Source organism: Bison bison, unplaced genomic scaffold (genome assembly GCF_000754665.1).
Source record: "Bison bison bison isolate TAMUID 2011002044 unplaced genomic scaffold, Bison_UMD1.0 scf7180017864038, whole genome shotgun sequence".
Lineage (NCBI taxonomy): Eukaryota > Metazoa > Chordata > Mammalia > Artiodactyla > Bovidae > Bison > Bison bison.
Genome location: NW_011494610.1, coordinates 4,444,247 through 4,459,032, shown reverse-complemented (window position 1 = coordinate 4,459,032; position 14,786 = coordinate 4,444,247). Strand labels below are relative to the sequence as shown.

The window sequence follows — 14,786 nt, the reverse complement described above, 5'->3', positions numbered from 1 at the left end:
GAACTTGGAAGTCCTAAGCGCCCGCCCTAAATGAGGAACCTGCATCCCGGGCACTTCCTGTGGCTTCCTCTTCGTCCCTCCTACCATCCGTCACTCGATGATGCGCTCATTCATACAGCGAACTGGAAGAGCCTGCTGTCCTTTAGACAACTGCCTTCTCTCCGGGGACCCCGCGCTTTTCAAACAGGAGTGCCGAAGGGTCTGTTTTTCAAAGATGTCCCCATTGTCACGGATGGGCCCTTTTGTAAAAATAGGGTAAGAATGATCTACGTGAAAATAAATGAACACTAAAAATACCAGCGACATGTGAAGAACAAGCCCCAACTTTTTAAGCCCTGGTTTTTTTATTTAATTAATTTATTTTTATATTTATTTATCTGGCTGTGCCAGATCTTAGTATGTGGCACATGACTTCTTGAGTTGTAGGATCTAGTTCCCTCACCAGGGATTGAACCCAGGCCCCCGGCGTGATGAGCGCAAAGTCTTAGCCACTGAACCACCAGGGAAGTCCCTACAGCCCAGTTTTTTAGGGTAAGATTCAATAGCCCACATTTTCAGTAGACTTGTGCTTGAGGGCAGACTCACAATCCGGGGTGACAAATGTCCTCATGGGTCTGCGATTCCCCGAAGAGAGGGACATAAATCATTTTGCAGGAACCCAGAGGGTTCAATCATACGACTAACAGAAGCAGTCTTGAGAATCGGGATCTCCAGCTTGAATGTCCCCACGCGTCCCGTTGTCTGCGGCTTCAGATTGTGGGGTGGAGCTGGAGCACAAAGTGCTAGATGCAGCCACGTCTTAGGAATAGTGGACGAAAAAAAAGTGCAACAAACCGGTGGCCATAGCATAACAAGCCGACTCAGGATGTAGACGCAAAGCAGCGGGTGCAGTGGAGCGGGCAGCGTGGGGGAGAGTGCGGGCACCAGCTACGGGTGTCAGGGAGGCTCAAGCACGTGCCGTGCAACACGGGGAATAGAGCCAGTATTTTGTAATCACTGTAAATGGAGAGTCACCTTTAAAAATCGTATAAAAATAATTTTTTTATAGTCAAGCCTTTTGGAGGGGGAAAATGTCTCCCTTTTACCTTGCCTTTTCGCTCTTTCATTGTTCACACATACATTTAAGAATGGGCCCAGTTGCTGTTGTTTAGTCACTAAGTCGTATCTGATTCTCTGTGACCCCATGGGCTGTAGCCCGCCAGGCTCCTCTGTCCATGGGATTTCCCAGGCAAGAGTGCTGGAGTGAGTTGCCATTTCCTTCTCCAGGGGATCTCCTAACCCAGGTATCAAACCCAGGTCTCCTGCATTGGCAGGCTGATTCTTTACTCCTGAGCCATCAGGGATTATATATATATACACACACACATTATACATATTTTTACAAGTCTTGCTTGTTTCACTCAACAACATATCTAGTTGTTGATAGTTCCACTTACCACTTTCGTGCCTTCCCCATTCTTTTCCCCTGACTGTGCTTTAGCTCCGTGTGGGTACGTCATGCCTTATTTAGGGAGTCTTGTGATGGCCGACCCTTAGGTCATGCTTACTCAGTTGCAGTGAACTTTCTGTGCTTGTGTCCTGTGCACTGAGGCGTGTGCTCCTCTAGGATAGATTCCAGCAGGTCTATCAGTGGGTGTGCACACTTGAAATGTTGTAGGTACTGCCAAGTTCATCCTCCTGAAAGATAGTACGCGTCATCAACAGATTATGGAGTTGAAAGAAGTGCGGCTGGACTCATCCCTCTTTATGCGGATCAAGGGGCTGAAACGATGGGCAGAGCCTGGTCGAGGTCACATGTGACTGAAGACAGCCTCCTGCTTCTCTTTCCAGGGAGGCTGCAGAGTTTTCATCAACCTTTGACCACCCCCGATGGCCATTTACCTTCACTGGAGGTGTGTCCTGCACAGAACCAGGAATAAAAGCTTTGAATACTTAAGTTCATGTCAAATTTGAACCTCGATCCTTAAGACTGAGTCTTAAGACCCTTAAGAAAGGGATTGTGACTTGAGGTACCTTTGCAGCCTCTCTCGGAGGAATATCTGATTTCTGTTGCACCAAATCACCCTTACTGTGTACAGGGACAGCTGAGTAGAGTGGGCGAGGGACTGAACCTGGCCTCCAAACTCAGCTGTGCTCTGACTTTGTGATTTGGGGCACGGTACCAGCCTCTCCCGGCCTCTCTGTACCCGTTTCCCCACCTTGGAAGAGGTAACCCTCTTGCAGAGTAATGATGATGACAAAGTCAGAATAATGTATGGGAAACGCTTGGGATGCTCCCAGGAAATGTTGGTTTCCTCCTCTTATCCTTCTCTTGAGGAATTTAATAAAAGGATCAGGATTTGCGTCCAACAGAGGGCACTGTCTGAGCTGGAGTGGGAGTCTTCTCAGCACAGAGAGGAGCTTAGTGAGATGCTCCCGTGGTGCTAATTTACTCCTGGAGTTTAGATTTCATTAAGGTCAGAGTCATTTTCACTTTCCACCAGTGCAGAGCTGCTCTGAAGAGGTTATTTAAGGACGGGAAGCGGCCACATCCCCAAATTCCACGGACACTCCCTTCCATCTAATCGCTCTCTGAACCTTCAGCCTCCTGAGTATCATCGTCTGTCTTCACTTCCCCATCTTCCGTGTAATCCGTCCCTGTTAATGGCATCACGAGTTCTCAGGCCATCTAGGACCGTAACCTCATTTTAGACCCTCTGTCTCTCTCACTCCCTGCTTCCAGGTAGTTGCCTGATTCAGAATATCTAACACATTGGTCCTTCCCTGTTGCCGCACAGCAACGCCTGGGGGCAGACCCTCACGACCTCCTGCCAGGACTAGTCTCCGCATCCAGACAGGTCTGGGAAACCCCAATCAGAGCGTCACAGCCAGAGCCATCTGACCTGTGTCTCTGGAGCCCAGTGGGTGGGTGACCCCTCTCCCCTCTGTTAGCAAAGCGCTCAGGGCTCAGCAGGGCCTGGTGGCCCCAGCCCTCCCCTTTGGCTGCCATATCCGGAGACCTGACTGTGTAAAGCTAAGGCCATGGGCCTGGTATCATTTACCCTCAGGAGATAGGAAATATTATTGTCCCCTGGTTTTTTTTTTTTTGGCTGCGTCACACGTGGGATCTTAGTTCCTTGACCAGGGATGAAACCCACGTCCCATACATTAGAAGAGCAGAGTATTAGCCACTGGACTGCCAGAGAAGTCCCACATTATCCTGTTTGGGACAGGGAAAGTTGGAGTCGGCGGAGTATAGAGACTTGCTTAAGGTCACATAGCCGGAAAGTGGTGATGCCAATCTTTCAAGCCCTTTGTGTCTTAACTGTGCTTCCCAACGGTGGTCCTCATACCCCAGGGGTGTGTCAAGAGGGTCCCTTGAAATGTCAAGAACGGCAGTGGTGCCTGGCTAACGTCCAACTTTAAAAAGATGAGTGGAGTCATTATTTTTAAATTTCTCTTAAAACACCAGGCAGTATAGGACTCTGTTCCCCACCCCACCCCCCTGCAAAAAAAGGAATAAGCCTGAGGCTCAGTCACTTGCTCGGTTTTAGTGACACTCCTTGAGGACCGTGCAGTCACTTGGTAGTAAATTGCTTTAATTCTTAGACTACATTTTGTCATTTATACCCTAGTGGAACGCTCGCTGCTGTTTTCATCTGATAAATTAACAAAAAGCCCATATTACTGAAAAATCAACATTAAAAAGAAAAATACATACAAAATAGCTATTTGGGTATATGTATAAGTATATTGTGTCTGCATTGTGTGTATTTACGAATAAAGTTACATGATTAAGGGGAAAAAAAGAAAAATTACATAGCAATGATTCTATACACACCTGTACTTTCTTAGGGAAGGCAGTGTTAATTAAAATCTGAAATGATCTCTCCTCACCTCTTAGAAACAAATACAAAAATTAAAAAACAATAATAAACTTTTCAGAACACAAAAATGCAAGGATTCCAAGAGAAGTAAGATTCAACAACAGGTGGCTGTTATGATCATGCCCTTTGACCAGAAAAGAAGCTTTGTGAAGTCAGGGACTGTGTCTTTTGTTGCTGGGTGACCAATTCCTGGCACATAGGAGACTGTCAGGGACTGTTTGTTGAGTGAATGAACAGCCATGATATGCTTGCGCCAGCCCAGGATGAAATGAGAATTTCCGCACTTGGGCCATTTAGGGAGAACTGAAGAGTGACCGGGGTTTTCTGCACTTTACAGTTTATGGCGCTCTCGTCATCGTCTCATCTGATCCTTACAGTCGCCTGTGCAGCAGTGTTTCCACGTTTTCAGAAGTGGTTGGGAGAAGTGACGTGCTGAGTTCGAGGTCCACGGTAAGGAAGAGGGGCCAGGTCTTTTGAATCTAAATTCGGTTCTCTTTCCACTGTCCTCCCAACCTAACTGGGCTGAAGGAGACCAGAGATGGGTGACTAAATTAATCAAGGTCTATATTTCTCATTTTTAGAGTGGAAGTTCTTTTTTAAATGTAATTTGCAGCCTATATTCCTATTAATCCTTGACCATCTTCTTTTTAATATTTGTTTGTTTATTTTTGGCTGCATCAGGTCTTACTTGCGGGCTTCTCTCTAGTTGTGGCTTGCGGGCTTGGTTGCCTATGGTATGTGGGACTAGTTCTCTGACCAGGGATTGAACCCAGTCCTCTGCATTGGAAGGTGGATTCTTCACCACTGGACCACCAGGGAAGTCCCAGAAAGGAAGTTTCGATGGTCATTCTTGTCTGCTCTGTTCTTGGACCTCTCTTTTCTATGACTTTTCCCCAGGTGATCGCTAACATCTCCTGCGTTAACAAGTGAGATCTTTACCACTAGGACCACCTGGAAAGCCCAAGAGCTAATGCAGGAGACATAAGAGACGCAGGTTCAATCTCTGGGTTGAGAAGATCCCGTGGAGGAGGGCATGGCAACCCACTTCAGTATTCTTGCCTGGAGAATCCCATGGACAGAGGAGCTGGTGGGCTACAGTCCATGGGGTTGCAAAGAGTTGGACACAACTCAGCAACTAAGCACAGCACAGCACAGGCATCCCAAGGGGCGCAGTGGTAAAGAGTCTACCTGCCGATGCAAGAGACTCAGGTTGGATCCCTGAATGGTTAGAGCCCCTGGGAGGAGGAAATGGCAACCTGCTCCAGTATTCTTCCCTGGAAAATTCCATGGACAGGGAAGCCTGGCGGGTTACAGTCTATGAGGTCTCAAAGAGCCAGAAACAACTGAGCGACCGAGCACACACGCAGGCAGGCATCTCAGATTGACATGGTCCAAACTGAGCCCTTGATGTCTCCATCCCCTTCTCATCAAACAGTTTCTTCCATCTCAGCAGATGCAACCCCATCCTTGATCTTGTGTTTGCCAAACGGCCATTGGTATTATCCTTGACTGCTCTGCTTCTCTCATACCCCACATCCAGTCCTACTGGCTTGGTCTCCAAAGTATATCCAGTTACCAACCGCTTCTCATCACCTGCATACCTCCTACCCTGGACCACGTCACCATCATCTCTCGCTTGGACTATTGCAGTAGCCTCCAGTCTGATTTCTCTGCTTCTGCCCTTGCACCTATGCAATCTGTTTTCCATACCACATCAGAAGGATCTCAGAAGTCCGAGGTACACCCTTGCCCTTCAGACAAGCGTCCTCTGCTTATCACAGGTTGCATACACACTCAGGTGGAAAGCAAGCTGGTGGCTGCACCATCCCCCTTTTATTTTCCACCTTTTCAGAATTCCTATCTGTCACCAGCTAGGTTTGTTTGCACTGGGTCTTAAATTCTGACAATTGTATCTTACATCCCTCCCTCCTGCCCCACCTCTTTCTCTTTAAAAATATTTTAAGGCTTTTTCCATGGCTGCTAAAAACCATAAGGTAAAGATTCAAGTATATACTTTAAAAATCCATTACATAAAAGAACTGATTATATCTCAACAGTCGGAATCCAAATAGAATTCAACAAAAATTCAGCAAATATGCATTTATTTTTGTTACTTTTTGCTCAGAGCAAAGCCAGGGAGTTTAAGTGGCAGAAAGAACACATGTCTGCTATTTGATATTAGACAGCTGTCATCACTCCCGATACAGCGTTCACAGGTTATGGTTCGTCTGGCACTGAAATATACACACCCTACCTCCCTGCACAGAGGTGTCAGGAGTCTTCAGTCATCTCCTATGCTATGGTGGATTACATTTTCCAAACAACAACCACAATCTCTCCCTTAAGGAAACGTTATCGAAAGATGCGAGGGATTGGAATGTGTAATACAAAGCAGACACACAGAGAAGAATGAGTTTCATGGCGCAGGAAGAGAAGGACTGACTTTACTGCCTATAAAATAAAGTCCACGTGCTACAAGTTGGCCTGACCCACCTGGTGCATCTTTTTTTTTTTTTTTCCTCCAAATCAACCTGAGGTTAGAAAGCCCTTTCTTAGCTGGAGGACTTTAGGGAGAAGCCCCTTCGAGCTCTTTCAATCTCAGTCTCCTATGAAGAGGGGTTAATGCCTCCCAGGGAAGTTCTGAGAAACAGGGGGACACACTCTGCTGGCCCCTATCAGTGTACTCTGGGTTAGAGGCAGGAGAGTTGTATTGTGTTGGACAGAGTTAAAAACCTAGTTGTCGTCTCCATGAGGACATGAAGAATGGTTCTGGGGAGATGCATGTGGGCGATGGGAGATACAGGCTGACAAAGGAGTGGACTCCTGGTGAATCAATGTGATGGACTAATGGATTCCCAGATAACTGGCCAAACATTATCTAGGGGATATTTCTGGAAGAGATTACCATCTGAATCAGTCCTCTGAGTAAAGATAAAGATGATCACCCTCACCAATGCTAATGGGCATCATCCAATCTTTTGAGGCCTGAAGAGAACAATATGGTGAAGGAAGGGTGAATTTGTCCCCCTGGTTTGAGCTGGAACACCCATCTTCCTTTGTCCTTGGTCACAGGTGCTCCTGGTCCTCTGGCCTTCAGACTCAGGTTGAGATGAGCCCCGCCAGCTCGCCTGTCCTCAAGCCTTTGGTATGTAAATGTACATGTTAGTCACTCACTCATGTCTGACTCTTTGTGACCCCATGGATTGTAGCCCGCCAGGCTCCTCTGTCCATGGGATTCTCCAGGCAAGAATATGGAGTGGGTTGCCATTTCCTTGTCCAGGGGATCTTTCTAACCCAGGGATTGAACCAGGGTCTCCTGCACTGCAGGCAGATTCTTTACCACTGAGCCCCTCAGGAAGCCCCCAGTCTTTGGACTCAGGCAGAATTATATCACCAGCTTTCCTGGTTCTCCAGCTTATAGAGGACAGATCAAGGGACTTCCTGGTCTCCATAGTCACATAAACCAATTTCTGCCATAAATCTCCTCTTGTATATCTATCATCTATCTATCTATCTCCTACTGGTTCTATTTCTCTGGAGACCCCTGACTAATACATTACCATAATTTTTGTTCTTCTGATTGAGCTAAACAGAACTCTGTCAAACCTGGGCACTGCTGGGATCCATACCTTTGCTTATATGAGCCCTTCTTCTTAGAAGACTCTTAGAACCTTCAGTTCAGTTCAGTTCAGTCGCTCAGTCGTGTCTGACTCTTTGCGACCCCATGAATTGCAGCACACCAGGCCTCCCTGTCCATCACCAACTCCCGGAGTTCACTCAGAATCACGTCCATCGAGTCAGTGATGCTATCCAGCCATCTCCTCCTCTGTCGTCCCCTTCTCCTCCTGCCCCCAATCCCTCCCAGCATCAGACTCTTTTCCAATGAGTCAACTCTTCGCATGAGGTGGCCAAAGTACTGGAGTTTCAGCTTTAGCATCAGTCCTTCCAAAGAACACCCAGGACCGATCTCCTTCAGAATGGACTGGTTGGATCTCCTTGCAGTCCAGGGGACTCTCAAGAGTCTTCTCCAACACCACAGTTCAAAAGCATCAATTCTTCGGCACTCAGCTTTCTTCACAGTCCAACTCTCACATCCATACATGACCACAGGAAAAACCATAGCCTTGACTAGACGGACCTTTGTTGGCAAAGTAGTGTCTCTGCTTTTGAATATGCTGTCTAGGTTGGTCATAACTTTCCTTCCAAGGAGTAAGCGTCTTTTAATTTCATGGCTTAGCCTGCCCTAAACCAACTGCAATGTTCTGCTCAAAGACCACCTCTTCCAAAACGCCTTCCCAGATGCCACCAGTCAGACGCAATTTCTCCTAGCTCTTGTCTCCTCAAGCATGATTTTGCCTCTGTGACGGCCATTCTAGAAAACGGCTGTCAACAGGGCAGATTCCAGCACCCCCAAGAGGGGTTCCGACTCCTCAGTTTGCTCAGGTCCCAAGCCAGGTGTGACTCCAGATACCCGACTCCTTCTCAGCTCCAAAACCATTCGTCTTTGAACATCCCTGGTGGTCTAGTGGTGAAGAATCTGCCTGCCAATGCAGGGAGCACAGCTCTGATCCCTGGTCCGGGAGGATCCCGTGTGCCTCAGAACAACTAAGCCCCTGCATCGCAACTACCGAGCCCACGCCCCTAGAGCCCATGCGTCCCAACAGGAGAAGCCACCTCGACGAGACGCTCACGAGCTGCAACTAGAGGGTAGCCCCTGTTCTCACAACTAGAGAAAGCCCACACGCGCCACAAAGACCCCACATAGCCAAAAGTAAACCAAATAAATAAATCTTGAAAAAGAAAGGCCATCCACCTTTGCCCATCTCCCGTCCACTCTTCACCAGATATCGTTCTCAAACGCACACCTATACTGTCATTTTTTCGTTGCTCGTTCGCTAAGTCACGGCCAACTCTTTGTGACCCCGTGGACTGTAGCTTGCCAGGCTCCTCTGTCCTCTACTGTCTCCCAGAGTTTGCTCCAATTCCTGCCCATTGAGTTGGTGATGCCGTCTAACCATCTTATCGGACTTGACTCTCACCATCAGACACATCAGCTGAGCTGACGTTGTTTCCACTTTGGCCCGGCCACCTCCTTCTTCCTGGAGCTCCTAGTAATTGCCCTTCTCCTCCCCAGGAGCATATTGGACATCCTATGACCTGGGGAGGGGTGCTCATCCTTGGGCATCATATCTTTCTGCTTTTCACACGTCCACGGGGTTCTCCAGGCAAGAATACAGGAAAGTGTTAGTCAGTCCGTCGTGCCCGACTCCTTTGCGACCCCATGAACTGTAGCCCTACCAGGCTCCTCTGTCCATGGGATTTCTCAGGCAGGAATACTGGAGTGGGTTGCCATTTCCTTCTCCAGGGGATCTTCCCGACCCAGGGATTGAACCCGCATCTCTTGCAGGAGATCCTGCATTGGCAGGCAGGTTCTTTACCACTGAGCCACTTGGGAAGCCAAGAGTACAGGAGTGGGTTGCCATTTCCTTCTCCAGGGGACCACGTTTTGTCAGAACTCTTCGCGATGACCCATCTGTCTTGGGTGGCCCTGCACGACATGGCTCATAGCTTCAGCGATTTACACAAGCCCCTTCGCCACAACGAGGCCGTGATCCATGTAGTAGTTAGTGCTGCCTAAAACCCTCAGTGACAGACTGTGGTGCCTTGAATGGGGCAACCCTGTCTATCTCTGAAGCTTGTCCTTTTGTTTTATTTGAGATGTAATTCAAACACCATAAAACTCACCCCTTTAAAGTATACAATTCAGTATATTTTTTTGTTTTTATTATATTAACAGAGTTGTACAATTGTTACCACTATTTAATTCCAGAATATTTGCATCAATATTTCAGGTGTTTGGCTGACCTTGTATTTTGTAGAGCATATGCCTGGGAGTAGAATGCTCATTCGGATGACTTTCCAAGTTTCACCTTCGAGGGACTGCTGGACTCTACCATCTCCCATCCCCCCAGCGGTGTCTGAGGATTCTTATCTCCCCACATCCTACCCTAGTCTCATCTGGTACCACTCTGCTCCTGGGTCTCCAGGCTCTAACCTCTGACGCCTGTAGGATTTTCCCGGACCAGGGATCAAACCCATGTCCCCTGCATTGACAGGCAGATTCCTTACCAGTGAGCCACCAAGACCACCAAATGGAAGATCTTAAAGGTGCCTGTGATTCTAACCTTAATCAGACCCAGTGTCTCATTGTCTATCCTGAAATGAAATTCACAAATAGTATAACCTGCTTATAGAGTGAAAACACATAGAGGTAATTCTCAAACTCTAAAACAGAGGAGAATAAGTGAAAAGTAATTTATAAGAAAGTTATATGTATTATAGTGCTGGAAGTCCCAGTGAAGTAGCCAGGGGCTTGAACTGAACAGGTGGACGCTCTGTGAAGGTGACGGCTGCACACGCAGGTAGAGCGAGGTGTGGGGTGTTGACCCCTCGTGTGCCACCAGCACGGTGAGTGGAGATGCTGCCAGTACTGATGCTCCAGAAGAATGACCAATGGGAGCGCCCACGCAGAGTCCAGCTCAGTCTTCTCTCAGTTTACACGGTCGCTGCGTTTCAGGAAAGTACAGTGTGTGTTTAAACCAAGCAAAAACCAGTCTGTGTTTAAATGTAAAATAGAGTTGTTTTCTAGGTTGACCGAACTGTTCCCGGGAAGAACCACCAGGATATACTCTTGCCTCGGGCTGAAACGTTCTTCCTCCACCCTTTGACCACGTGCTTCACCTATTCTTGTTTTAAAAAATATTTATTTATGTATTTGGCTGTGTTAGGTCTTAGCTGAGGCACACAAGGTCTTCGCTGCAACCTGCTGGATCTTTTGTTGCGGTGCACGGACTCGCTAGCTGTGGCACGTGGGCTTAGCTGCTCTGTGGCACGTGGGATCCTAGTTCCCTGACCAGACTGAACCTGAGTCCCCCACATTGCAAAGCAAATTCTTAACCACCAGACCACCAGGGAAGTCCCTCAAGTCCAACTTGGAAGGTGCTTCCTCAAGAGAACCTTTCTAGCTTCTGCTACTTCTTCACTGTATTTAACATATTTAAGACCATTTGCAAGTGTACATTTATCCGTTTTCTTTCTATTCATGTCCGCCTCTCAGCTGGACTCTAACTCCATGAGGTCTGGACTTGAGACTTTCCTATCGTTGTATCCCCAGCCCTTAACTCATGCCTGGTATGCAAATATTTGCTGCACGAATACAATAGTGCTCCTGTCTGCCTCCTTTGTTGTCCTGGGACTTCTTAGAAGACATTATTGTGCCAAATTTATCTGTGTCCTCAGTGCTAAAGATAGTTCTTCCTTTTATGTGGAAAACAGTGGTCAAATATTTAATGAGCAAATAAAAGCAAAAGCACAATTGGGCTTCCAACGTCCTAATGAATGAGCTGAGGACACAGTACAAGGTGTTTTGGTAAATCCTCCAGAAAGTGCCGTCATCCCGGGTCATGCTGAAGTCCTCTTTATAGCTGTGGTTTCAATAGGGAACCTTCGTTTTAACTGTGTTAATAATTATTTGAGCTCTAGCGGTTGTATAACAAACCACCCCAAACGTTCGTGGCTGCGTGTAACGGAGAGCTGGTTGTGTCTTATGATTCTGTGGGTTGGCAATCTGGTGGCTGTACTGGCCTCTCGTGACCACAGTCATCTGACAGTTTGATGAGGACTTGAGGGTCCAGGTGGCCACACTCAGGCACCCGGTAGTGATCTGGTGTTAGCTTGGGTGCCGTGGTTCTCGTTCACATGGACATCCATCTTCTAGGAGGCTAACCCGGGCCTCTTCACCATTCGAGGGTCCAAGAAGGTGAAGGCAAAGACAGAAGGTGCGAGGCGAAGGCTGCTTCCCAAGCTGCGCAGCCATCACCTCTGCCGTGATCTGTTGGTCAAAGCAGGTCACGGATTCATGTGGCTACAGCAGTTCATCACAGGGGCTCTGGATCCAGGGGGCACGTTCACCGGGACGCATAATGTAGCAATCCACCACGGCAATCTCTCTGGAGGACACTCTTCCAGTTCCTTGTTCTGGAATCTACAGGGCAGCTCTGGGTCATTCTTGTTGATGGAGGGTCCTCAGGGACCCTGAGTCTCCCCTCCAAATGTGGCATCTCCCTGTCTGGTCCTGGAGACAGAGTTGGAAAAGATGGAGGAGATTATGTTGAATCTGTTCTTTTCCAGACTTTTTTTGGTTTCATCTGGGGAGCAGGATCTCAATTTTGCTTTGGTGAAGTCATGATCTCATTTTATTTTCCTGCCATTTGCCTTGTTTCTCTTCCAACTCAACTGCAATAAAAAGTCAAGTTAATGGAGCATTCTGGCTAGTTCTGCAGATTGTACTGCAAAAGGACCTCAGGGTGGAGAGCACTGATTCTGGACCAAGACTCCGTGAGTTAGAATCCTGGCTTTGTCACTTGCCTGCTATGTGACCTCGGGAAGCGACTTCACCTTCCTGTGCCTCAGTTTCCACTTCTTAACATGGGGATCGTGATGCCCGGAAGAGTGTGGTGAGGATGGAGTAAGGAAAGCATTGCAAAGCACTCAGAGTGGGCATGGGACAGTCACCACCCCAGACAGCTGGGGAGGAGCCAGGTCAGGCAGATGTTCTACGGCTCCTACTAAAGATGTGTCTCGGGGTGGGGGAGGGGGAGGGGATGGGGATGGAAAAGGAGAGGTGGCTTCACTAAAAAGCAGCGTGCGATCTCTCTTAATGTATCTGTGAGACAGTGAAGCCTCCTTGTGTGGTTACTTTTGTTCATAACCGCCTCTCACTGTGGCCCTATTACAAGGTATTTGTGCTTTCAGTATAAATTATAAATCTAAACACATGCAGGGTTTGTTTTCCCCCCAAAGCAGATTCCAACCAGCACGAAACCAGCCAATCCAAATAAATTGTGCGCTTAAGCCCATTGTTTCCAGCACCATGTAAACTGCTGGGCTGTAAAGAATTGCTTTGAAGAAGGCACCCCCTTAGTCCCCTAAGCATCAGGGTTCAATTTAGGCTGCGTGTTTCTTGTGAAGAGTTTACTAGAAATCTGTGGCAAAGAGAGACACGCACTGGGGTGGGGGGTGCGGTGGGGAAGGTTTTCTTATCAAATTATACAAGATGCATTTACGGAATGTTGTCATAAAAGTGCAAACTAAAGCCACAACCCTGAACTCCAGGAGAAACGCAGAATTCCGCAGCTGGGGAAGTCATTCGGGGAATGCGAAGGCTGCTTCCAAGGTTGTGTTTGTAAGGAAATGACAGTCACCAAGTGGAGAATGTCAGGTCCTCCGAGAAGCCCCGTGGGCACTCACGTGCGGAGAAGTATTTACTTAACTGGAGTTGGTTCGGAAAATATTTGACTCCGGAGGGTCCCTCAGGGAGTGTGGAGGGTGTCCGGGATTTTCCTTCAGGTCAGGACAAGGCCTTTGCTAATCCCCCCAACTGATAAGGCGCCTGGATTTTTAGGGTGGATTCATTCCTCCGCTGAAGCAAGCTTTATGGCCTGGCCAAGGCCAGAGGGGGAACCTGTCATTTCAGAGCCTTGCCCAGCTCTAGAGAGCCAGCCTCTAGCTGATGAATCCATTGAGCCTGTCACTGTGGACCGGAGGTGCCAGGAACTGGACTCTGAGTCAAGATGGGAGAGGAGAAGACACTTGCACAATGACAGATCGGAATATTTACCTCCAGGAAGAATCAGCAATTGGATGTTCTCTTTGGTGCCAAAGGCTTGATAAAAGAGGAGAGCTGTGATCCTACGACCTGCAGGAAAATGACGGGTTTTACCAAGTGGGACGAATTTCCTCCCGTCCAGCTCACCCCCATGCCTTTCCGAACGGGAGACCCTTTCACCATCCCAGACTCCGTTCCCTGTGTCTGCAAAGGAAAGGGGTGAGTTCAAAAAAGCTCAGCTAGGAGTGAGGCTCCTGGGTTCCAGGCGGGCTTTTCCATGAAAATTAGACAAAAGAACTTGATCCAGCCATCATTCATAAAGTCCCTTCTCTGCTCTGGCCTCTGAGTGTGCAATGGTGTGCGAGGCAGCCGGGGAAGAAGGAGATGCTATTGACAACGACAACCACGTCTATGCAACAGGAGCTGGCTGCACGCCCGGCAGGGCCTACACACTTTACAGATAATGTTTCAGTGCGTCTCAGTATTAAAGTGCGTGTGAATCACTTTGGGATCCTGTGAATCTGGTTCAGAGGGTTGGGGGTGAGGCCTGGGGCTCTGTACTAACAGGCTCCCAGGTGATGCCCCATCCTCTGGTGCATAAGACTGAGCAACAAGATTTTGTCTCGTCTAATCCTACAACAACCCATGAGGCTCTGTAGAGTTATTCCCATTTTACAGATGAGGAAACGGAGACGTCAGGTGACTTGCCCGAGGTCACTCACGTGCGAAGGAGAGGAGACAGGACCGGACACCGGGGCCTGTGTGCTCATCCAGCTCTGCCGTGATGAGGCAGCGGGGCTGCTGGGCAGAGGGACTCCCCGACAGACTAGGGCTTCAGAGAACGTTTTGGAGAATGTGGCTCCTTAGGGGGTTCCAGCAGGTTAACGGTTAAGGTATCAACCAGGTAAAATCCAGGAGGGCAGAGGGAGATGGCCCAGGGGTGAGAGTTCTGCTGGGGGAACCACAGGAGAGGGACCGGGTGGGGTTGCTGAGGAGGAGAGGGGTAGAGTCCCAGGCGCTGCGGGGCCTCCAGGGCACGGCTCTGACGTTCCCCCAGGGCTGGAAAACAGGTTCTCTAGAAGGATCGATAATCTTTCCATTGACTCATCCTGCCCTGGTGACACTTCCCTGGGCGTCCCCTTCATTCTCAAGGAGGGCGGCGGGCTAGGAAGGGCCCTGCCTCGATGCCCTGCCCACCTGGTACTTGCTACCCGGGCTGAAATTACCACTTGGCAGTATAGGTTTCCATTTGC

The 14,786-nt window shown here is 48.5% G+C and overlaps 1 long non-coding RNA gene across 1 annotated transcript in view; it reads left to right on the top strand.

The window, feature by feature from the left end:
• The window catches only part of LOC104985083, a 23,912-nt gene extending 11,390 nt beyond the window's left edge, over window positions 1-12,522 (top strand). Inside the window, exons 2-4 of the long non-coding RNA XR_824833.1 lie at window positions 4,204-4,316; window positions 6,939-7,011; window positions 9,719-12,522. This is a non-coding gene — a long non-coding RNA (uncharacterized LOC104985083). The remainder of the gene's footprint in view (window positions 1-4,203; window positions 4,317-6,938; window positions 7,012-9,718) is intronic.
• The last annotated feature ends 2,264 nt before the right edge of the window (window positions 12,523-14,786 follow it).